Source organism: Rhinolophus hipposideros (genome assembly GCF_964194185.1).
Source record: "Rhinolophus hipposideros genome assembly, chromosome: 3".
Lineage (NCBI taxonomy): Eukaryota > Metazoa > Chordata > Mammalia > Chiroptera > Rhinolophidae > Rhinolophus > Rhinolophus hipposideros.
In genome coordinates, this window is record NC_138049.1 from 104,623,995 (window position 1) to 104,647,509 (window position 23,515).

Genomic DNA, 23,515 nt, shown 5'->3' on the forward strand with positions numbered 1-23,515 from the left:
TCTTTCCTTTCTGGCCTCTGACCTGTGAATTCTACCCGCCTTAGCCTTCCTGGACTCCAGCTCTGTCTCCTCAACTAAGGAGACTCTGGGCTCCGCCTGGGTCTCTCCTCCCTGTGCCACAGCCCGGAAGCTCTTTTCGGGGGGACAGCTGTAGGGCTCGCCTCATTTGTTTCCCATGTCTCAGAGATCACTGTCATTTATTGCTTAATATCCATTGTTTCATGTATTTTGTCCATTTTATTGTTGTTGTTTCAGACAGGAAGATAAATCTGGTCCCTGCTACTTCATTTTGCTAGGAAGTGGCAGTGTTCTGTCTTTCTAAGACGCAAACCTGCTCAGGCTATTCCCTGCTCATTTTCATCAGAGGTTCCTCAGTGACCTTGGGCTAATAACAAGAAGGGCTAACTCAGTGCCAGGCACTATTCAAAGTTCAACATGCATTGAATCGTTTCATCTTTACAGCTGTATGAGGGAAGCACTGTTTTTGTTCTCATTTTTCAGGTGGAGACACTGAGGCTCAGAGAGGTTAAATAACTTGCTCAGGTACACACAGCCAGGAGATGGTGGAGCTGGGATTTGAACCCAGGCAGTCTGGCTCCAGCAAGTCGTTCCAAGGCTTACCCTTAGCCTCCACTCCACACTGCCTAAGATACTCCGATTGGCTTCTGCTTCCGTCATTCATTTAAATACAATTAAATTTGGTTTTCAAGCACAGCTGTGTGCCCAGGTCCACTGCTAGTTACTAGAGATGTGGAGCAATTAGCATTAAGAAATAATTAGGAAATTAAAGGGAAGTAGAGAGTAGGTCCATGCACCAGGAGCTCAGAGAAGTTTCTTTGAGCTCATTTCCTGAAGGAGTAATACCTGATGTGTTTCCTAAAGGATAAGGGATCTGTAAGGTAAAGATAGGAAAGGATATTTCAAGGATGAGCAAAGGGACAGAGGTGACAAACATGATATTAGGGAAGAGGAGCTAAGTAGGGACATTGGGAAGATGAAGATGAGCACTTCAGGGGTGAGAGATGAAACTGGAGAGGTGGTCAAGGGTGAGGGGAGGAAGGCCTTTGGGACTCTGCCCAGTGGCCTGGACTTTCTTCTAAGGAGTGAGTGACCTGGTCAGAGCTGCAAATTAGGACGGTCACTCTGTGGATGATGGATTGGAAGGGCCTGGCCTGGAGGCTGGGCGACCTGTTAGGAGGCCACGGCTATGGGCCTGGTGGCAGGTAGGGACCTGGAGAGGAGGGACATGGCTGGATATAGAGGGGAACTGAGGGGAAAGAGTAGCATGAGTCTGGCTTGGATGACTAGAGGGTAGAGCTGCTGGAAGGGGAGAGTGAAGACGTGTGTTCTTGGTTATGTCTTTAAAAGATGGTCGTGCATTCCATTGAAATGCTTTCCCCGTCCTTCTGGTACGGATACAAACGTGACGGCGGGGCTGGGGTAGCCGCTTCGAACTCAGAGACTGGAGCCAAGTTTAAGGGACGGCATAGCCACATTGCCGCCTAAGAATATCCACCTCGAGACTGCTATGCGAGGGAGAGCTCAACTTGTGTCTTGTTGAAGCCATCATATTTGAAAGTCTAACAGCAACTTAGCATACAAGGTCTGACAATTGAATTCATGAACTCATCCTAGGAAAGTGCTCCATACCTCATTGCTGAATATCACTACGGTCACCTTCGAAGTCCTCCCCTTGGGAAGCTATGCACTGACGCCAGCGCCTAGTCCACCCTTCAAAGCTATTTTGGAACTCTTTCTGGAATGGCCATCAGAGCTGTCATTGTATCACCCTTGATGTCCTGAGTGTCATCAGAGTGTCTTCCTTTCAATATTTCCTTTATCTTTGGGTAAAGAAAAAAGTCACTGGGGGCCAGATCAGGTGAGTAGGGAGGGTGTTCCAATACAGTTATTTGTTTACTGGCTAAAAACTCCCTCACAGACAGTGCCGTGGGAGCTGGTGCATTGTCGTGATGCAAGAGCCGTGAATTGTTGGTGAAAAGTTCAGCTTGTTTTCATCTAACTTTTCCACGCAACCTTTTCAGCACTTTCAAATAATAAACTTAGTTAACTGTCCAGTTGGTGCACATTCATAATGAATAATCCCTCTGATATCAAGAAAGGTTAGCAACATCGTTTTGACTCTTGATTTGGACTGAGGGAACATTTTTGGTCATGGAGAATTGGCTGACTTCCATTGTGCACTGTGACACTTTGTTTCAGGGTTGTGTCGGTACACTCATGTTTCATCACCATCGATAACATGGCTCAAAACATCATCTTGCTTCTCCAAAAGGTCTTGGAAAACTTCGACTCTCCTTTGCTTTTGTTCATCGGTGAGCTCCTTCGGGACATTTTTGCACACACCTTTCTCATGCCAACATTTTCAGTTAAGTTAAGATTTTCCTGTTTCTCTATCAATGTTTACTTGGTCTGCTATGCTTCTCACAGTCAGCCAATGATTTTGATGCACAATTCAACAAATTTTTGCAATGTTTTCCTCAGTTCTGCTGGTTACTGGCTGCCCTGACTTCTCTTCATCAGTGATGTGTTCTCTCTCCTCAGAAAACATTTAATCCATTTGTACACAGCTGTTTTCTTCATGGCATTACCCCATAAACTTGGACTAACATGTCCCTGATTTCACTTCCACTCCTGCCAAGTTTAATAAGAAATTGAATGTCTGTTTGTTCCTCTAATTCAAGCTCAGATATTCTCGTGACGGCACACAAAAACACACAATGATGAATGCCACTTAGCAAGACACCACCACACGTCGACCTGTGAGACACTATATACCAAGGTTATGAAATCTTACCGAGCTGTTTGTACAGTGCTGCCAATGTAAGTGCATCATGGCAAGTTTGTGAACTTAATTGTCAGACCTTGGTGCATGAACTCTCAGACCACTTGAATGAATGTACCTATATTCCACTGATTCTCCACCATGCTATCTGGACCTTTCCACCCCCTGTCTTGACTTCTGCCTATGGTGGTCCCTGCGCCAGGGACGTCATCCTCTCTGGCACCTCCACCCACACCTGTTTGGACAATGGCCACCATCAGGTCAAGACTCTACCTTGGCAATCCTTCCTCCAGGAACAGTCCTTCCACTGTGCCTCCACTCCACTCTGCTCTCGTGTGTTCTTGGCCATTTCAAGCTTTTCAGGGGCTGGCCATGTCTTATTTCTTTTTGTGTGGCCAGTGCCTCTTTCTAGTGGGGACTCAATCCATATGTGATGGTTGAATGATCCTGAGAAGTGGGCACATTACGGGGCTGTTGGGAGAATTCAATGAGCTCACTCTATGAGTAAGGTGGTTTAGGTTATGCTGTGTAACAAATGGCCACAGATTCTCAGTGGCTTCAAACACAAAGATGTTGTTCCTTTCTCATACTATCATCCTTCATGGGCCAGGGGAAGAGTGCTGTGCTCATCATAGTTACTCAGAGACCACAGGTGACAGAGATGCCTCCATCTTATGATGTCATCACCACCACACACGGCTTCCTTGGCAGGGGAAGAGAACACACCAGCTCTTAAATGCTTCCATCTGAAAGTGACCTACAACCTTTCTGCTCCTATTGCATTGGCCAAAACAAGTGCTCTAACCGCATCTACCTTCAGGGGGATGAAGATATGTAATCCTGTTTGCCTGGAAGGAAAAAAGAACTGGAAATATTGGCTAGCAGTGATGATGTGTATCCCAGTCAGGTGTGTGAAAGTCTGGCACAATACTGGAAACATAGCACATGATCATCCAGTGTTTGTTTCTATTCCCTAGTTAGTCATCATTCCACATATGTTTCCGTGCCTTCAGTGGTGAAAGACAGGTCATGTCCCTTGTCTCATTGGGCTTATGGTCAAGTGGGGGACGAGGGACAGACATTTATCAAATCAACACATTCATGTATAAAAGCCTACAGTTTGTAATAAATGCTCTCAAAGAAAAGAACAGGGTCCCATGAAAGAGAATAATGGTGTGTGTGTGTGTGTGTGTGTGTGTGTGTGTGTGTGTGTGTCTACATTAGAATGGGGCGTCAGGGAAGGCCTCTCTGAGGAGGTTGTCTTTGCAATGAAAATGAAGGGAAAGAGTGGAGGGAAGAGTTTTTTAGGCAGAGGGAACAGCATGTGCAAAGGCACGGAGGTGGGAAAAGGTCTGGCAAGTTTAAGAAACTGAAGGAGGCTGAGGCTGGCGCACAGTGATTGAGGGGTGTGTGGGGGAGGCGAGGCCAGACAGGCCCAAGGGGAAGACTACCCAGGACCTGGCAGCATGGCGCTAGGTGGCCACTGGAAAGCTTTAAGCAGGCTGGGGCATGACATGCACCTTGAATGACCTCTGAACGGTTTGTGCGTCCAGGGCTCAGGCCGCAGACTGCTGGGCTTCTCCAGGGTGCTCACTCCCTCGGGGCTCTCATGGTCCTGCAGCTTTGCCCCAAATGTGAATCCCCAGTCCTGTCCCTGCACCTGAACTCTACCCTCGTCCCCCTGCCTATTCCCCAGCTCTGCCAGTGTAGGGGAGGGAAAAGTCTTCCTCTGTCCTCTTAGGGTCCCTGGCTGGGTCTGAAACTAAACTGACAAAGACAGATTAACAGCAGAAAAGTATGCAAATTTGTTTAAGATAAGTTTTACCTGACATGGGGGCCCTCGTAAGGAAATGAAGGCCCAAAGACATAGTTAGACCGGAGTGGTTTTATGCTGGTATGATGAAGAGTGAGTGGTTGTGTAGAAATATGATGGGTTAGAGTGTGAGGTGAGTGTAATAGATTGAAGGAATTTAGCAAGGCTTGTTTGTGAGGACCTTCCTGGCATCCATTGGTCTCCAGTGGAGAGAAAGCTCCTTTCCCTCTGAGAAGAGGGAGGGCACTTTTTATAGAAGGGTTTTATGACTGGTTTCAGGGAGAAGCAGTGGTGAGGATGGTCAGAGTGACCTTCCAGCAAGCACCTTCAGCTTAAAATATTCAATAAGCCAAGGGGCCACATTTTGGGGTAGCATGTCCTGAACCCCATCACCAGGCACCCCCACCTTAGCACGTGCAGATTCAGGCTCTTGACCACCCCCTCAACTTGCTCCTTTCCCACCTCTATAAAAGGTCCCATCAAGGCAGAAATCTTGGGATCAACCTTGACCCCCACCTCCCAGCCCTCTTCCAACGTATCAGCAAATCCTGCTGACTCACCTTTAGGTTGTCTCCTAACTGCTTCCCCCCACCTGGGGCAAACAACCACGATCCTCGGCCTGGCTTATTTAGATGCTCTCCTGAGAGGGACCCCTGCTTCACCTCTTGCCCCTTCCTCAGTTCCCCATGCAGCAGCCAGAGGGATCTTGGGAAAATGTAAATCACATTCTTTCACAATCCTGTTTAAAACGCTCCAGGTTTCCCATCACACTTAGAATGAACCCCAAACCTCAGCCCAAAGCCTGCGATGGGTCGGCCCTCCAGCCCATTTCCTTCCTTCCTTCCCCTTTCTAACTCCAGCCACGTGGGCCTCTCCACTCTTCCCGAACACTTCATTGCTATTCTTTCACGGTGGAAACCTCTTCTCCCTTAATTCTGGCGAACTTCACTAAGTTGTCTTCACAGAGAGGGATTTCTTGACTGCCCCTCAGACGGCACCGCCTCCATCACTGCAGCCACTGAGCCACTTCATTTCCCTTTATATTTCATCCCTGACGTCACATTAATACACTGATCATGTCTCTCTCCCCCAGAACATAACCCTGAGTGGCAGGGACTTTACTCTGCTTTCTGTTAAACTTTTCATGCCTGAAACAGAACCTGGCGCATGAAAGACTTTCTATAAATATTTACTTAATGAATGAATCAGTGAATGAATGAATGGAGTGAATGACCTTGGAATTCCGGGACTGCTGGGAGGACGGGACCTTGCCGTGTGTCCTTCGGGGAGAGGCCAGTAGGGTTGTGTGCGGTTTGGGTTTCTGGAGGCAAAACAGGCCTGCCTTGTGTCGTCCTCCTGCCAGGCGGGGCCCTGTAGCTACATACAAGTGGGAGCCCGCCCCATTTCTTCTTCAGCAAACTGTCAAGTCCCCACTCAGGGGAGTGCAGATGCTGCAGTTTATGAGGTGGAGTGGGTTGTTGAGTCAGGGAACTTGGGAGCTTCTCCAGCGGCTGTGGCCTTGGAGCGTTAGAGAAACATCTTCCCCAAATGTGCGCTTAGTCTGCGCTGCGGCTATCCCCACATGATGTCACTTTGAAACTGAATCACCCAGACTCTGGGAAATGTATACTCAGTTATTATGATTGCCTTGCCTGGGCCCAGAAGCCAGTCCTCATTCATTCGTTCCTTCCTTCATTCATTCAGCAAGTCAGTGCCAAGCACCTCCTGTGGCCCAGGTACTGGACACCAGGGTGGACAAGGCTGACGTGACTCCAAGGGACCAGATGAATAGTTCTGTTGCAGGAATTGTTCGGGCCTTGGGATGGGGAGTGGAGGAAAAGGTACTCTCTTTGAGGCTGTGGTCAGGGAGGTGAAGAGACGCGGAGATTTGGGAAGGAAGGAGATTGTGGAATCAGGCAAGGGCCACGAGGGTGGGATTTTGGCCTTTGTGAACCCCAAGAGTGACTGCTGGCGGTATGTCACATCCTCCCAGAACTCTTTCAATTCTTTCCCAAATCTTCAGTAACATATTCGCTGGGCTTGCAGGTGCACATTTGGTGCAGGGAGAGGGTGTGAAACAGAGAAGGGGATTGTAAGACAGTGAGAAATGAGCCAGGGAAGCAAACATTAGAGAGGTGGACACAGGCAGGAGTGACAAATGGATATCCTGAGAAATCTCCCACCACAAAACACCCAGAAGTGTTCCATAAAATATAACAACTATTCTTTTAAGTGCATGGCTGTTTGTAAAATGAATGAATGAATGAATGCAAGGACAACCTTTAGGATGTCAAATATACAGAAAATGCTGGAGCCTGAGTGTAGGGGACTCTGAAGCTGGCAGGAGACCTCAGGTCATTTGCACATACAGCTCCATGACCTAGATCACAGTTTCTATAGTAGCAGTATTGACGTTTTGGGCTGGATTATTTTTTGATGAGGTGAGTTGTCCTGTGCCTTGTAGGATATTTTGCAGGAACCTTGGCCTTTACCCACTAAATTCCAGTAGCACCTCCCTCCTTCAGTTGTGACAACCAGAAGTGTCCCATGGTAAACAAAGTTGTCCAGGTCCAGAAACAAAGGCCTAGAGGCTTGGGTGCTAAGGGTCTCACAGGGAAGAAGGAGGCAGGCAGAGGGCACTGTATGGTGAGGAGTTGTAATTGAGAGCTTTATAAACAAACAAACAAACAAACAAACAAACAAAACCAGGGCTTTCATTTTTTCTGAAAGAATACATTTTAAAAAATCCATCTAGTGGCAAAGAGAAATGATAAGACTATTTGTCTATTTCAGCCTGTGCTCTAGGTAGAAAGATAAGCATTTAAATTTGTAACCAGAGGCCTGCCCACATAAGGGTTTAGGGAAAACATTTGCATTATCTGTGTGTTCCAGGAAATTCCAAATAGTGAAATTAACTCCAACTGTATTGGTAGTACATGGGGCACCTGGCAGGAGCAAAAGCACATTTTCTTTGGAGAGACAAACTCCTACTCTACAGGATTCCCATGGAGAGAGCCCAGCTAAACTTGAGTTTACAGTACAAAATTACAAAGCACATGGGGAAGCCGTTGATCCTGAGTGAGTCAATGAAAACAACAAATGGTGGACTTAGACCTTTAAGACTTAAAATACTGCAATGATCAGGTCCAGAATATTTAAAAAATAGCTTGCTTATTGAAATGTTTAGAGAAATAAAAAATGCTACCAGGAAAACCAGGCAAGTATGAAAATGAACAGATAGACTCAGAAATGAAAACAATAAGGTTGAAATTTAAAACCCAACTGATGGGTTAAATAGCATATTAGATATAGTTGAAGAGATAGGTAGTGAACTGGAAAATAGATTTGAAGAAATCATTAGCTATGTTGCAGCACAGAAAGAAAAAAACATGAACAAAAGGAAAAAAGGGCTATAGAATGAAGAATTTAACAAATGTTATCTAGGAATTCCAGAAGAGATCATTGAGAGACCTGAGGGAGGCAATATCTAATAATATGTTTGTTGATTAGGAAATTTCCAGAAATGATAAAAAAAACAAATCCCGGGAAGGAAGCATGAAGAATTTAAGCAGAATAAACAAGGAGAAACCCAAACCTAGAAACATTGTACTGAAACCACATACATCCAAAGAGAAGCTCTCAAAAGCAGCTGGATAAAAAAAGTCAGATTAGAAATGACCACAGGAAAGGACACTTGTCTTTGGGATGCCCAGAAACGATATCGGGGAGGGTGCGTCAGGAGAAATGCCAGCCTGAGCAGGTGGAGTCCCAAACTGTTACTGTAAAAATATTAAAAGAAATATGATCTTAGTGTTCCCTCAAGCTGGTCTTGGGGGTTTCATACCCCAGTGTGTGTGTGTGTGTGTGTGTGTGTGTGTGTGTGTGTGTGGTGTGGCGGGGAACACTCAGTAACCTCTGGGCAGAGGTCTGGTCCACAGGCTGTGGGAGGTTACTTCTGCCTTGAGAGGAGAGAGGGCCACCTTTGAGACACTGCCCGGACACAGTCTGGGGAGGCCAGTGAACTGAGGTAACGTGAGAGCTGAGGCACCTGGAGTGGGCCCTGAGGGTGATAGAGAAGGCCCTGGAACTGACTCTCCCACCTCCAGTCCTGTTTGGGGCCACTGCCCTCCAGGGACTCTGGAGGACACTAGGGGCCACCTTCCCAATCCACAAAAGCTTTGTAGAGGACGTGATGGGCTGCAAGAGGAAGCTGGGAACGGCGGGATGGGAGGGGGAAAAAAAGCAGGACGAGGGTCTGTGCAGGAATCTGTGGAGGTCAGGAGAGAGGCTGAGAAGGCTGAAGGGAAATCCAGGGACTGCCTCTATTTCTGGATAAGTGCAGCATCTCCTACCCTTTACACACCACACACACACACACACACACACACACACACACACACACATCCTTCTCCATTCTTGCTATGAATTTCTCACCAAACAAGCTTCATTAATTGTCTAATAACCAGATTAATTAAGGACGCTGAAAGTAAACAGCAAGAAGGTAATTTGCTCCTGATTACTGTGCAATTCTGGGAGGATGAACTCATTTGCATATGCAAAGAAGGCTCCACACACAGAGAATGACAATGGAGAGAAGTAATTGTGTATCTGACCTGAATCCCTCTATCTTTCCCTTCTATTTCATGCCTCCTCCAAGAACCCTCCTTAATCTCTCTTGAAAAGTGATTGAGAGGCCAGCCTTGTTCCCCACCCTCAGCCACGCCAGTGGGACTTTCTTCTCCCCAAGCCCTCTGGCCCAAGCTGACTCCTGCAGTTCCTTTCCCTCCTCAAGAGGTGGGTCTCACAAAAGAGAGATAGGGCAGTCTGGCCTTGGCCCTGCCTGAGTGATCTTGGCAACGCCCATTCCCAGCCTCAATTTCCTTAACTGTAAAATGGGCTCACACACCCACTCTCTGTAGTCTTTAAGAGGATTACACTAAGAGCAAGGGAGGGAAACTTTTGTAAATTGTAGGGTGCTGGGTCGAAGCTGGCTGGGCATTACTTTTGCCTTAGCTAGGGATTTGCTGAGTGCATCTTCAATGGGCCCTCAGAATCCCGCCCCTTCCGGGAAGCCTTCTGGGAGTGTGCTCTTCCCAGAAACTGTCTTCCGTTTGGAGTCGGAATTTGCTCCTTTCTGTAGAAGAGCAGGCCCGCAGGCCCGCAGCTCCGTACCCTGGGGACTGGGGGGGGAGTAACGATCCCAAGGTGCCTCTTCCCCTCCCCCACCCCAGACTAAACTCAGGCCTGGAGGTGCGGAGGTGTCCCCTACTCACCAAAGACTCAGACTCCAAATTGTTTCCTGATGGAGGCTCTGTTTCTCCTGAACTTAATTTGCGTTCTCAAAGCAGCTAATAGACGGCATTAAAAAAATCCATTTTCACTCGGGATTGAATCTGACTGGAGAGAGATCAATGCAGAGAGGCCTTTCTCCTCCCGCCTCCCTCTCCCCTTGGCTCCCCTCACGTTGCCATGGAGACCGGGGAAGCCGCCTCGCCCAGCTTGGCTCTGGCTGGTCTGCTGGGGTGGCTCTGCTCCCCAGCCTCCTTCCAGCGCCCCCTCCCCATCCCTGCGGTCGTCCACACCCGCGCGGGTTAGGCCGCGTACAGGTACCACGCCGTCTCTTCCGAGAGCTCATAAACCCTCGGAACCCTTGGGCAGGACAAATGTGCAAAGCGGTGTGTGTGTGGTGGGGGGAGGCACCCCAAACGATTGAATTGCACCTCAAACTTGATTTCAACCCACCGTGCCCCTGCTCAGCCTGCCTTGCTAATTGCTTAGCTGTTGGAATCCAATAGCCCCCCGGTTTGAGCGGCCCCAGAGTACCGGGATTCAAAGCCCGCTCCGCACGCTCCTGGCTGTGAGGCCTCGGCAGGTCACTGCTCCTCTGGTTCCCATTTCCTCCTCTGTAAGATCAGTACGAATACCTTCTGTGCAGGATCCGGGCGAGGAGGAACCACGCTTGTGGTGGCAGAGAAACACATTTCCAATCCTGTGCTGCTCTGGGGAGACAAGCACATATTTACGCACGTGACGGAAGGCAGCCCCCCGCCAGACTGTGACCCAGGTAAGAGCAGGAGCCTCACCTGCTGTATACTGCGTGCCAAGGCCTGGAGGACACTGGCACACAGTGGGTCTCCCATGAATACTTATTGAATCTTCAGTGATGAAAGGGGGACTGAACGTTTTAGCATAATGGAAATTGGAAAATAGTTCCAGCTGGGCTAGTGTGAGTCCTGTCTCCACCACCTAGTACTGTGTTGTCTTGGGTATGCTAGCTAACATCTCTGTGCCTGTTATCTGATCTGTAAAATGGAGATAATTGTATTGACCTCATAGTGCTGTTGTGGGGATTAAATAATTCGAGTGTATAAAGTGCTTAGAACAGGATGGCACGGTAAGTCTTCAAGAAGTGTCAGCTCTTATTTCTCAAACCCTATGCCATGGTTTTATGAAAGGGGAAGAGGCCCCGCCCCCAGCCTGGTCCCCCTCACCTCCCCGCTCTGTGCACAGAGAGCAGCCCCAGCCCAGAAGCTCATGGCTTCCTGCAGCTTCAATCTCCAGATCTCCTTGGTCAGAAGCACAAGGTAGACAAAAGTGTCTAGTGTTTTTCCTTCTCTGTTCTAGTCTTTGGGGGGAACAGGACAGCCGTGGGGGCAAGGAGGTCACCTCTTGTTACCAGTCGATGGCTACTCTCTGGCCTGTGGCTGTCTTGACCGTCATCCTTTCAGCCCCTGTGCTTTCTCAGTTCTGCCCTCAAGCCCCCTCGCTGCTTCGGAAGCCCATGCCTTTGCTCTGGTATTGCTTCGTGGACAGGTGGGGCTGGGACAGGTTGGGGGGATGATGGGCCGGGCCTGGGTTTTGGATGAAGCAGTTGCTGGAGCTGGAGAGACTGGGATCCTCAGGTTAGCACACCTGCTGGCAATGGCTCCTCAGTAGTAGGACCACTGGTTTTGTGTGGCTCAGCCTGGTGTGGCAACAGCCCAGTATCCCTCTTGGGAAAAAACGGCCTTTGAAGGCTCAGGAAAGTGTTCAGGTCTCAGGGTCTCCTCAAGCTGGCCAGAGCCCCCCCAGGCTCCCAACTCAGCAAGTGGGCCTTCTTTCTGGTGTCCACCACGGGACCAGGCTATATGGAGGGACAGAGATGTTGGGATGGGCAGAGGGGCCTCAGGCTCTCAGTGGTCCCCAGTGCGGGGTCTCAGGAGTTGCTGACCTGTGTGAAATGGACATCTAAACACCCAGTGGTTCTAATGGATTTGGAGACCAGGCTTTGGGTCCTGGGAGGGATGGGGAAACTGACCTTAAAATGGTTCCTTGCCACGTGGAACCGACCTAAAATGGTGGCCCGAGTAGAGAGAGAGGTCCCCAGCCTGAGCCCCAGCCCATTTTCGCATAACCCCCTGCAAGCCACACCTTGAGCCAATCACCAGATGACACCTACCCCTTCCCTGACTCAAGAAAGTCCCCAACCCATAAAAACCTGCTCAAAACCTTGCTAGGGGCTCAGTCTTTTGGGAAGGATCCCGCTGAGCCCGCCGGCATAATAAAGTTGATTCTCCTAACTCTCTGAGTGCCTCTTGGATTCTGCAACAGGTCCACTCGTAGGCAAGCTAGTTCACTTTTCTGGGCCTCAGTTTTCTTACCAGTGACTGGAGATGTGAATAGCAACATTAGTAATAATGATTGCTACCTTGAAGGGTTGTTGCAAGGAGCAAATGAGGCCCCGAAAATTCTCATAAACTGGTTAGGTCTTCCCTCCTGGGCTTGGAAGGCAGACGTGGGTCTCCCTCCCTTGTGTGTCTCCAGAGCCCAGCAAACACTGGGTGCTCAATAAATGTGGGTGGATTTGCAAAACCAGAGGTCCCAGGGAGCCCAGGCTTGAACTTATGTGGGAAACAAGAGAAGTCAAGATGTCTCACCCAGAGGAGAGGGTGGTAGAGAGGGAATGGGGTAAGAGGATGTTAAAAAAAAACCACTTTTATATAAATATAAAAGAAATATTTTGACTTAAACTTACTATGTAAAGTGGGAAACCAGAGAGATATTACAACTGGTTCAGAGGAGAATCCAAAGAGCAGATCCATATATAGGTCACCAGGAAATGAATTTACAAATGGATGAGAAACTGGTCAATAGCCACAGGTCAATAATAATTTGCATCTCTATGGGATAAAATTCATTTGCATTTCTATGGAAAGGAATCATTTGCTTTCCTGTCAGTTTTGTACAATTTATAGAGTTGTAAAAACAGCTCAAAGGCAATGAAAGGCAGAGGCTCCCATAGAAGCAGATAACCTGGGGCTGTGCAATTAGGACATTTAAGAGTCTTCCTCCCGTTTCAAAGCCTTTCACTTTTTATGGATGGGGAATGAGAGTGGGGATGGAGGAAGGAGCCCGAGGGCGGGGCTAAGGACTCATCAAAGGCACACAACTGTCCTGGGATTTTTAGGACATTTTTATTGTGGTCCAAATAGAATCCCTTTCAGATGTCCTGGATTTCTAGCCTCCCTGGGATTTGGGGTCCTGGGGGGCAAAGAGCCTTAGCCTTAGCATCATAGCTTCTCTTTCTTTTCATTATTTTTAAAATTGTGATAAAACAAACTTACAATAAATTGAATAAATATTCAGCCTATAGCCTGATGAATTTTTACATGTTTAGGCCCATGTAACCATTATTCAAGTCAAGGTACAGAATATTTCCAGAACTTCCAGAGCATTCCACATGCCTCCTCCTAGTCAATAACTAACCTCCACTATTCTAGCACCATAGATTTGTTTTGCCTTTTTGAACTTCAAATAAGTGGAATCATACAGTATGTGCTCTTCTGTGTCTGGCTTATTTCTCTCGGTATAATATTTGTGAGATTCTTCCATGTTGTTTGTACATCGGTAGTTTGTTCCTTTTCATTGTTGAAGAGGATTCCATTGAATGATTATACCACGGCTTGTTTGTTCTTTCTCCCTTTGATGCACTTTTAGGTTCTATTCAGTGTTGGGCTGTTCTGAATAAAGCTGCTATGAACATTGTTGCATATGTCTTTTTGTACACATATAGTTTGATTTTTCGAGAGGAAGTGTCTGGACGTGGAATTGCTGGGTCAGAAGTCTGACGTACGCTTAGGTTTAGGACATGGAGCCAAACCGGTTTGCAAACTGGTTGCACCAATTTACGTCCCCACCAGCAGCGTACGAGCGTTCCAGTAGCTCCATATCTTCACCAACACTCGGTGTGAGCAGGAGTGTTTCATTTTAGCCATTCTAGTGGTCTACTGTGGTATCTTGTTTCGGTTTTAATTTGTAGTTTCCTGGTGATTCATTAGATTGAGTACTTTTTCATAGCTTATTGACTATTTGGATATCTTCTTTGTGAAGTGGCTGATGAAGTCTTTTGGCCATTTTTAATTGGATTGTTTTTCTTTTTCTTTTTCTTTTTGATTTGTAGGAACACTTTATGTATTCCGGATATGAGTTCTTTGTTGGATATATGTATAGGTAGATAGCTTCTTCCACTCTGAGTCTTATATTTTCTCTCTCTTAATGGGTGTCTTTTGAGAAACAGGTGTTTTAAATTTCAATCACATGCATTGTTTCCTTTATCATTAGTGTTTTTTTGGGGTGTTATGTTTAAGAAATGTTTGCCTATCCCAAGGTCATCAAAATATTCTATTTTTGTCTAGAAGTTTTATTGTTTTGCTGTTGACATTTAGATCTATGATCCATTTAGTATCAATTTTTGTTTATAGTGTGAGGTAGGAAGGAATCAAGCTTCATTTCTTTCTATGTGGTCCAATTGATGCACTGGTCCAGCACCATTTATTGAAAAGAGAATCCTTTATCCACTGAATTGCAGTGGTGCCATTGACGTAATTCATTTGATAATATGTGTGTGGGTCTAGTTTTGAATTCTCTACGTTCTCTTCTATTGGTCTATTTGTCTACCCTTAAACTCACGCCACACTGTCTTAATTGCTGCAGCTTTATGTGGACTTCTCTGTAGAAAGTTTTAAAATCAGGTAGTTTAAGTCTTTCATCTTTGTTCTTCTTCATAATTATCTTGACTATTCCAGGTCTTTTGCATTTTCTTTTATTTTTTAGAATAGGCTTGTCAATTTCCACAAAGAGCTGCTGGGACGTTACTTGGGGTTGTACTGGATCGACAGATCATTTGGGGGAGAACTGACACTCAACAAACATTGTCGTCCAGTCCCAGAAAACCATATATCTTTCCATGTATGAATGTCTTCCTTCAGTTCTCCTGGCACCCTGGCTTCTCTTCTAAACCCCACTGCATCTGGCAGGTGGTGGGAATTAACTTCCTTCCCTGTGACTGCTGCTGCTTGAAGGGAGTTTGATGTCTGGCTGCAGCCCTTCAGGGGCATGAGTCCCCGAGGAAGGCAAAGGGGCAGGTGAAGAGATCTAAGGCGGGAAAGGGGCAGGCAGGCCCCCAGCCAGGGTCCTGACCGCTGAGCACCTCTTCTGAGGAAAATCATCTCTGTGGGAGAACAGCTCTGAGCTTAACAATTTCCTACAACAGTCATTAACCTCAGTTCTCCTATCTGTGTGTGGTCTCAGTGTGGAATTGCAGTTGTGAGGAGCAAAGAATATACAGTGCAAGGCACTTATTAGGTGCTTAATAAATGATATTGGTGTTTGTCTTTGCCCTCAGAGAAAACTGATGCCACGATCGTGAACATACGATCGTGAACATAGAGCTGGAAGGGACCAGGCTCACACCCTCTTCTGTGCCAGTCATGTTTTTTCCTTTTGAGGGCAAACTGAAAGTGCGCCTTGGTAATCAAAGAGGTGGAAAGAGAAAGATGCTATCTGTCTGGAAAGTCTGAATGGACAATGGAGGTCTGGCCCAAGTGGCTTGTTGACTTTAAACTTCTCGTGTTATCACTGGACTTTTCATTCTCTCGATATACTTGTATTTTAGTCCATTCTTCCAGTTTGCGGGTCTGGCACCCACAGGCCCCCTTGCCTTTCTCAGGCCTCTGGCTGTTGAGGGTCAGATTCCTACAGCCTGAGCCCCTGGACCCCAGATCCTGGCTCTACCAATTTTGCTGAGCCCGCTGGCAAGGCTGGAGTCGGGGGTCACTGCCACTGGTGCCCCCAAACTCAGACTTTGCTTGCCCTTCCCAGGCTTGTAACCACTCCCACCTGCTCAGGTCGAAAGCCTTGCCCTAAGTACTAAAAGGAGCTAATTAAATCATCGGCAATTCTTGCTTTGTTTCTTAATCACTGACTTTCTGCTGACAGAAGCAGTTTCTTCCCAGATTATTCTTAAAGGGGGCAAATTCTTTTCCTACTGATCATTTTAAATATAATTACATGGAAGAGAGTAATTTTAAAATACATTTTGCTGAGCACTTTCATTTTTACTTAAAAAGTACTTTTATAGCACTTGTCGTGGGCTAAGAACATCCTAAATATTATCTCATTCAGCCCTGGCACTAACCTATTATTGTCACCCCCATTTTATGTGTGAGAGGCACCCACAAGGTAACTGACCTGCCATGGTGGAGAGCTGGGGCGCACAGAGCCGGGATTGAAGCCCAGGCAGCTTGGCTCTAGAACCTTGAGGGTCACCTCTAGCCCTGGTGGCCTGCTTGGGAAACTCCTTTCCTGGGCAGCAGGTCTGGGGCTTTCCCTTCTGTAACCCACCACTGGACCTTTGGGACACTCTCCAAGTCCTCTGCAGAGCCCTCATTAGCCAGGCGGTCCTCGCGGCTGTGGGCGGGGCACCTGCTTTAGAGATCTCCTCCTTCCTTCCTCACGTGGACTGGCCTCAGTCCCACTCCAGACACATGGGATCCAGGTTGGGGAGCTTCATTACAGGCAGTTAGGCATTATGGCGTTTGGCTTTGAGTAAGAAATCAGAGGACTTGGCATGCAAATGAGGCAGTGCTCTGGAGTCCTGGCATAAAGCAGCTATGTTAGCCAGGGTGGGCAGCCAGGGTTGGCAGATGAGGTCCGGGCACAGGGAAGGAGGCCGCAGGGCAGCCCGCCTGATGCACTCCCCTTGACTCTGGTCCAGCACTCTTTCTTCCTGGCTGCTGGAGACAGTGAGAGTGAATGAGAGTGAGAGCTGCAGTGAGACACCTAGGTCTCCGTCCCAGCTAAGCAGGCAGAATGCACACCGAGGGCTAAGCCGCTGCCTGCCTCAGGGCCTTTGCACGTGCTCTCACTCCTGCACCACTCGTTTCCCACAGACCCGTATGATTCACACTTTCACTTCCTTCTGGTCTCTGCTCACATGTCATCTCATCAAGGGCCCCTTGATCACCCCATCTAAACTAGCAGACACTCTCCAGACCGGGCTTTGCTTTTTCTCCATAAGTGCTATAAAAACATTGTATGTACCTGTTGCTTTTTTTACTTATTGGCTGCCTCTTCTCCATTAGACTATAAGCTCCACAGGGGCAGGGACTTTCGACCCTTGTTCATTACTATGTTCTCAGTGCCTAGAACATGTCTGACAAAGTATGTGCTCAGTAAAACCTGCTGAGTAATTGATAAGTGAGTGCCCTGAGGCCAACACGCTATCTCTGTATCTCTGTACCCAAATCTCCTTGTCTTTATAAGGAGGAGACGGTGGCTGTTCTCCTACATCTAACTCGGGAGTGTCTGTAGTTGTCAGGATAGGCTGAGTTATGCTGTGGTAACAAACAAGCCCAGAACCTCAGCGCTGAGTTCTGATTTGCCTGTGTCTTCCTTCTGTCTCATCTTTCATGATGTTCCATGTGCACTCCATCTCTCCTCATGATAAGGAATCACTGAGAGAGTAATGGGGCAATAACATGCCCTCGGTCTTTCTAGGTCAGTCATGTCTGCAGGTTGTGAGTCCTTGGGTTTGCCCCCATCCCCTCCCTCCCCACCCCAATCTTGCAGCTAGAAAATGAACTCCAACCACTTGTCCTACGCGAGCCTTTACACCCTGGCTTCTGACAGCGGTGTCCTCTTTTACAGGAAGCATGCAAACAGACAATTTTACCAGCAGTATGCAAACCCATGTTGATGGCTGGACAGGTGTCAGGTAACTCAGGACCTAATAGGAAAGATGGCCACCCAGCAGCAGGAAGAACCCTCTCCCTCACACAAAGAGCTCATAGCTAATGGCCCCACATTAAACCAAGAGCTACAACTTGTGGGGAGAGGTGATGGGTGGAGAAAAGCCCACACAGAATGGAAGTCCAGAGAAGGGTCTCCTCACCCCCCAAGACAGGGGTTCAGGTGGGGCTTCCTGGAGGAGGGGGTGCCTGGGCTGAAGCTCAGAGGAGGGAGCTGGGAGTTTGGTGAGGAGGCTGCAGCAGAAGGAGGAGGGAAAGAGGGAGAGGGAGAAGGACTGGGGCTTTGGAGCAGTGACCCCTGCGAACTTGAGGATCTAGTGAAGCTTCTCTGTGACCCTCTGGGGGAAAATCAATACTCTGTTGGGTTTCTAGGTGCTGCATCTGAGTGCCATGTTCAGAAACTGCCATGGCTCCCACCGAGAGGAATGTGAGAATGCTTTTCAAAATTAAAAATGTCTTCCCTCTCTGCCTCAGTATCCCTCACCTCCTGGAGGTGAGGGCTCTGTCTTCTTCAACCTCTGTCCTCTTCAGCCTCTGACGGGGTGGATGCCCTTCTCCTAAATGGCCCTCACCTGCTTGAGCAAATGGCCATTCCTTTGCTTGGGGTCCCTCCCTCTGCAGCCTTCTGTCCCTCTGCTTCTTCCTGTCTACCCTGCAGGCCCTGCTGTTACTGGTTCAAGTCCCATGTGTGTGATGTTTCAAAAGGTCAAAACTCAAAACGTCAGTGTTTGGAATAAGGAAAGGTTTGTTGGTCAAGGAGGCACCAACCGAGAAGATGAGAGACCTAATTGTGCCTCAAATCCATCTTCAGAGAGCCCAGAATTCAGGTTTCTTTTATGTTAAAGGGTGGGAGAGTGGGTGGGGCAAGAGATGGGATCCAAGGAAGAGCAGGAGAGCTCCAAGCCTCTTTGTTCCCAGTCTGTGAGTTCTTGACACCCCTGATCTGAGTCCAGTCCTGAGATTCCTGTAAATTTTTGATAAACAGTCCTTGCTTTGCATAGCTTTTCCTACCTATTCAGGAGGCTGTTTTTGCAGAATTCCTCTAGTTAATTGGAACTATTTGCCTGAAGGCCCTGGAGAAATGCAGGCTAGAATTTATGGTCAGAGATGGAAGAGAAGCAGAAGCATTCTACCCTGTGACACTGCCACTGCCAGCCAGTCACCATTTCCTGACTGCGCCTGCGCCCTCCCACTTTCAGCCTGTATGTGCCAGCCACTCTGCCCGAACCAGAACCGGACGCACTCTCCCCCCGCCAACACTCTGCTCACCTCAGCAAGATGTCACCTCTCTGGGGACCCCTTTCCTAAGCACGAGTCAGAACCTGTCCTCTGGGGAGTGGGACAACAGGAGGGATGACTAGGAGGGTGGCAAGGGAGCCCATGTGCTAAGAGCCTAAAAGAAAGATCTGGGCCAAGAGAACAAGAGACCAAGGAGAACCAAGGATGCTACCTACCCCCCTCCACCTTTGTCCTGAAATACGGGGCCAGGACAAGAGTTAATAGTTACTGGGAAGGAGTTAGCTGGGTTTCATCAGGCTCCGAGGTGGCGGGAAGGTTCTAAGAAGAGAGGGGATAGTGGTAGCTTATGAAAACTGGGGTCTGGGGAGGGAGGAGATTGGATCTGATGAGACTCACTGAGCAGGTGGGGTGTGGGTCGGGCTGATGGGCAGCTGGGAGGCTACAGGGGTATTGAGGTGATGAGGGGGGTCTCTAGAGGGGTGCCTCCTTGGATTGCCTGGGCCAGCAGTTCCCGGGGGGGGGGGGGTTGATTGAGGGATTTCTCTAGATCAAGGACCAGACAGCACAGAGCAAAGACTTGTGTACCCGGTACGTATGCCCAGGCCCAGGCAATCGCCAGTGGGTTAAGCCAGGAGCCGGTAGGAGGATTTGGTGGCTACAGGAGGGGGTGGGGACAAGGGAGGCTTCTACAAATATTTTACTATGAAAATTTTCAATCATACAGAAAGGTTGAAAGAGTTGGACAGACAATATCCATCTATCCACCACCTAAATTCTACAATAAATATTTCACTTGATTTACTTTATCCCACATCTCTCCATCTACCCATCCATCTTACTCTTTAATGCATTTCAAAGTCAGTACACTCATCCCTAAATGCTTCAGCCTGTGCATAGTTAACTAGACTTCAATATTTATTTACAGTTCTTTTTTTGCATTTGTTTAGAGATCTCTAGAGATAATATTTACATAAATCTGAATGCACAATCTTAAATAAATCATTTCTTGAGCTCTGAAAAGTGTATACACCTGGGTCATCTCACCTATCAAGATATAGAACCTGACATCACCCCAGAAAGTTCCCTCGTGCCCCTCCCCAGAGAATCCCCACCAGAGACTCTTCACTGTACATCTTTTGTATGACAATGCTCACCAATATCTGCTCTCCCCTTGAGTACATGGCGGCCCAGGGAAGACTACATTTCCCAGTCTTCCTTGCAGCTGGCGTGGTTCTGTGATAAGTTCTGGTCTATGGAGCAGAAGCAGAAGCATCATCTTCTAAAAACCATCGTTAAAAGACAGCTGGTGTGTCCTTGCCCCAATATTCCTCTTCCCTACCTCCTTTCTGTTGCCTGGGAAACAGCCATGAGGGCCACCAGTTTGGACCATGGAGAAGGGGCCGTCCCGGGGTGGTGGGGCAGTGGGATGGAAGGAGTCTGGGTCCCTGAACTCTTCATTGAGCAGAATGCCCTGGATCACTTTCGTGTGAGAGAAAAATAAACGTCTATCTTGTTTCAGTCAGTCAAATGACAGTCTCTGTTACAGTTTAACTTAGTCGTAAGGACTAACTTTAGTGTCTTTTAAAAGCTATCCTATGTGTGTATATTACCTATCTGAAACGTTAACTGTAGTCCACGATTAAGCATAAAATAAATAAAAAGAGGCTCTGCTGTGGCGACTGCTACCCCCCCCCCCCCCAGCAGAGGACTGGTGAAGCCACAGCTGGTTCTGTTAGTTACGACTGAGGAGCAGTGTCACGCGGCAGAGGCCCAAATTCACGGTGACTTCAACAAGATAGAAATGTATTTCTCTGCCTGTAAAAACCTCAGCCAGCCAACATCACAGATTTGTGGCCCAGCTCCCACCCTCCCAACGTTCCATGTCGGTGCAATGGCCAATTTCTGAACACAAAGCCCGGACATTGGGCCTTACACCGGAGGTGGCCACAGGACATTGGTGCCTTCCAGAAGATGTAGGTCCCCCTCTGGCTCACATCGTGGTAAACCTCTGACACTTGCCTGTACCCTGGGCAGCGGCCTCTCCTGCTCAAGGCAGAGCCTTTAGAATGTGGGGGGCTCCCAGCATCAGACACCTCAGGGCCGGACCAGCTCCCCAGCCTGTGCTTGTGGGCTAGCTCCAAGCTGCCACCTCTGTCCCTAGAGGGCCCTTCTCCCAGGCCTGGGGATTCGGACGCAGGCCTCCTTATCTGGCCCTGCAGCAAGTTATCTACCAGCCTCCTGTCTTCTTGCTGACGTCCACTGACATTTACATGCCAAATCTTAATCTTCTCAGGCTGTCCTCGCTTGTAGCTGTCTGGACTCTGCGTCTGCGGCCCTCTCAGGTTTATGCTTCTGATTCCAGCTGTCACAGTTCCACTCCCTCACCACTCCCCCAACCAAGTGGTAAGGATGTGACCCTTGGCTAGTAGTTCTCATTCTGGGGTCTTCATGGGGGCTGTTTGTCTGGTAAAAGTAACCTGTTAAAAATCACTCTTGGATTTGGGACTGTTTTTAGACTATCCATAGTAATAACCTTAGTAGGTAACAAACAAACAAACAAAAAACAATTAGTGCTACTACTGGTTTCTAAATACCTACTAGGTGACAGACGCTCTTCTTACAGGGACTGTTGGCTCCCATTTTATAGATAAAGAAACTGAAGTTCAGAGGTGTTAATAGACACTCCCAAGGCTGGAATCCAGGTCTGAAGTGTTCTGCTCTGCAGCTGTGTCCTTCCCCAAGTCAGGAGAAAGACCTGGAGTCCAGTCTAGCTCAGCCACCTACCAGCTGCATCTCCACAGGTAAGTCCCTCGGCCTTGTCCCTCTCCGCCCCCCTCCCCCTACACCCCCTCCCCTGCCTCTTGGTTTCCTCACCTGTAAAGTGGAAAAGCTGATGCATGGGACATGGGGACATGACAGCCCTTTTGCAGTTGCGCTGTGACACTTTCACCTGCCTGCTGGGCTCTTCAGGGCAGGGACCCTCAGGGTCTGTCCCTATGCCTGCCCCCCTCACCCCCCAGATCTTTGCCTGTGCTGCCGCATTGATCTGAGTAGCTGGAACTTCTGTTGAGAGACATGCTTTGGAGAGACCCACAGTGGAAAAAGAGGGTGTCACAGGGGCTCCTTAGGGTGGGATGGGAGCTGAGACCGGGGAGGGGTGTGGAGGGGGAGAGGTGGGATGGAATAGAGATCCGAAGAAGTTGGAGATGACAAGACATGGGGAGCAGAGTGAGACGGGTTTTAGAGCAGGGCAGACTCGAGGAGGTGATTCTGGGTGGCACACTGCAAGAGAACAGGCAGAGATCTGGGGGACCAGACTTGGGGTTTGGTTTCTGTGTGAGCCACTCTGGCACACGGTCCCCTGGTCCTGGCTGGCCCCAGGTCACTTCTGTCCCCTACTTTGCACCCCCTAGGCCTTCGCTTCTCAGGCCTCCAGAACCTTCTCTGGTTAGCTCTTGCGGCAACCCACTCCCTCAGGGAAGCCTTTGCCCCCACCGCAGACACCCTCCCACCCCTCCTGCTCTGACAGCATCAGGATGAGCGTGGGGATGGTGGTGCGCAGTGGGTGACAGGGGAGTCCAGGGCAATGAATTACAGATAAGCCTGTCAGCCCTGGGGTGCAGCCTTCGGGGTAGGGGCAGTGGCAATTTGGAGAGCAAACTCTAGGTTGTTTATCCACTGGAGCGTCTCCCGGTGGTTATTTACTTTTCTGCGGTGCTGGGACAGGGAGAAAATGAGCATGGGGCCTTCTGGGGCCTCTACAAGCAGGAGAGGTGTCTGTGTGTTAACTGAGTCTGTCAGCCCAGACACAACTAACATGCACGGTGAGTCTGGGAGCCTTGGCCAGGACGGGCTCAGCACTGGCCAGCCCGGCGGAACGTGGAGGCCAGGGAGGCCAGACCACCACACACCATCCCCTGTCCAAATAAGGAGACTGTGGTACACAGAGGGGACGCACTCGTCCAGGTCGCACAGCCAACCAGAGCCAGACCTGTCCACAGGGAGCGGGTCCCAGGATGGGGGGAGGAGCGTGGTGGGGAGGCATTTCTGGGTGTGGGGCTGGGGCTGTTTAGCCACTGGGCACTGCCACCAGAGCCCCGGGGGCCGTCCTCTAGCTGATTGGGCAGCTCTGGTGTCCAGGGCCCTGGCAGACCTGGGCTCGAGTCCTGGGCAGACCCTCAGCATCTTGGGGTCTCTGTTTCTCTGCAGTGTAGAGATGAGGAGACCTGTTGGTTGCCTCCAGGGGTGCCCGGGGTGGTTCTCATATATTGATGGAGGTTTGTCGAATTTCCCAGCCTTGTTTCTGGAGGTCAGCATGATTCTCTTCTTAACAGTGAGAGGCAGTGGAGTAAGGCACCGCTCTGTGCCTCAGTCCCCTCACCAGTGAAATGGGGATGATAATAAAAGTACCCACCTCGAGGGCTGTTACAAGGGTAATGAATTAGTCCTCAAAATTCCCCGGGAGGGCTTGGCAGTGTTGACTGTTACTCTCTATGTCTGTGGGGCACCGCCTCAGTGCCAAGCACGCAGGGACAAGATTATACAGCCCCTGACTTCAGGGGCTCAGTCTCAAGGTGTGGTCCCAAGATCTTT